This window comes from Aotus nancymaae, unplaced genomic scaffold (genome assembly GCF_030222135.1).
Source record: "Aotus nancymaae isolate 86718 unplaced genomic scaffold, 86718_ANA_hifiasm-v0.15.2.pri h1tg000003l, whole genome shotgun sequence".
Lineage (NCBI taxonomy): Eukaryota > Metazoa > Chordata > Mammalia > Primates > Aotidae > Aotus > Aotus nancymaae.
The window spans coordinates 69,068,128-69,070,213 of NW_026988414.1; positions in this window are offsets into that span (position 1 = coordinate 69,068,128).

Sequence of the window (2,086 nt, forward strand, 5' to 3'; positions counted from 1 at the left end):
GTCCTGTGTAATATGGCTCCTGGCTTCTTTTCTGATCTCTTCTCCTTCCATTCCCCCACTTGCTTATCCACTCATATGGCCCGTCTTTCATCTCCTTGAGTAGCTCCTTAAATAGCTCCCTTTTGGCCCCAGGGTCTTTGCACAAGCTGTCTTTCTGGTAGGAGCACTCTTTACTCTAGACATCTGCCTGTTTCTCCCCCTCTTTCAATTTCACCATAAGTGCTGTCTCTTTAAAGAGGCTTTCCCTGAACACCTGATCTAAACTAGATGTACCTGGCACTTTTCATCTTGGCACTTATCCCACTTCGTAAGTGGCTTATTTGTTCAAAGCCTGTTTACTTCCACTAAATCGTCTGTACTATGAGGGCAAAGATTGTGATTCTGTTTTGTTAACTGTAAGGTCCCCCGAGCCTACATAGTACCTGACACATGGAAAGTGCTCCATAAACATTTTTGAATGAGTGAATAAATGAATGAATTTGAGAGAAATACAAAGGAGACCATAGCTCCCAGCTCTACAATAAAGGAGACTGCAGATCTCGGCTCTATAATAAAATAAAAGCAATGATGCATATAAGACACCAAGGATATCAAGATGAACAAAACAAACAGAACTTAGAAACCAAGGCCAGATTGGTGGGTGGATATCAAGGACTCACACAAACAGGAAATGTCCTGAGACTCCAGAAAAAGGTAAGTGAGAGTAATCAGGGAAAGCTTTGAAGGATGGGGACAATTATATGAAATAAAAAGTGAAAAGCAATCAGCATATGGAAAAAAGTCTGTTAACTAGAATTGAGTTCATCCATGAGTAACAGAAATGCCAAAATAACAATGGCTTAAAGAAGACACGTTTGTTTTATTCTCGTATAAAGAAATAAGTTGCTAGAGACCTAAGTTCTTCCTATCTTGCTTCTCTGCCATCTTCAGTGGATTGCCTCATGGTTTAATATGGCTGCTTATGCTCCAGCCACTACATTCAGAACCCGCACACCAGGAAGAAAGAAGGTAAAGTGACAGGGACAAAGAACTTATGCTAAGTTATTTTACCATTTCATTGGACAGAACTTATTATATGGTCTGTTCTAGTTTGAGGCGAGGCTGGTAAATATCGTCATGGTTCTTAGCCCAGATAAATGTCAAGGTTCTATTATAAAGGAAGGAGGGCAGAGTGGATATTGGGATAAAACACTGTAGTGTCTACCGTAGGACAGGGAATGACCTCCATTTGTGGAGGTGTGGCAGATTGCAAAGAAGGCCACAACGCATTATGGTTCCTCTCTCAGAAGTAGAGTCTATTTCCCTACCCCTTTATCTGGACTGGCTTGTGACTTGCTTTGACCAATAGCATGTAGCAACAGTGGCAGTGAGGCTAGGCCTCAAGGGGCCTTGTAGCTTCCACTCTTGCTCCTGGTTGAACGCTGTTGCCATGTGCACAGGCCTGAGCAAGTCTGGAGGGTGAGGAAGCGCAGGAAGAAAGGTCAAGGCACTCCAGCTGATAGCTAGACGGCCACCAGGTATGTGAGCAAGGCCATCTAGGACCAGCCAGCCCCCAGCCAACCTGCCAACAGCTGCAAATAAGCAGAACTAACCATCAGACTTGTGAGCTGAATCTATTGCTGTTTCAAGTCTCTGAGTTTGGGTGTGGGTTCTCACCCAGCAATAGATAACTAGTACTGGCAGAAAGGCTACAGGTGAGGACATGTTGGAAGTGTGCAGGGTTGTGAGTGGAGAGGGAAATCCTCAGGAAGCTGATGTCAAGGCTGCTTCTCCCAAGTAATCCCACTGATGTTTGTTTAATGCGCTGATTCCAAAATGAGAGAGTTTTCCTGAGAGCCAAAATTCTTCCAGTTTAAAAAGCCTTGTAAGAGGGACTCAGGAGTCCCAGGCTCCAAAACTCAATTGTCCACAGCCATAGTGAGACCTGAAGCAAGTTCCAGCCCCTCTCCAGTCCTCATGGCCAGCCACGGTGTGGACTTCGGAGGTTATAAAATAAGGCCAGGTGCGCTGACACGGAAGCAAAGAAGAGCGAGCTGGGACTCGGAGAGATGAGACACGGCAGTGCAGCACTGGAGAGGCAGCAGTG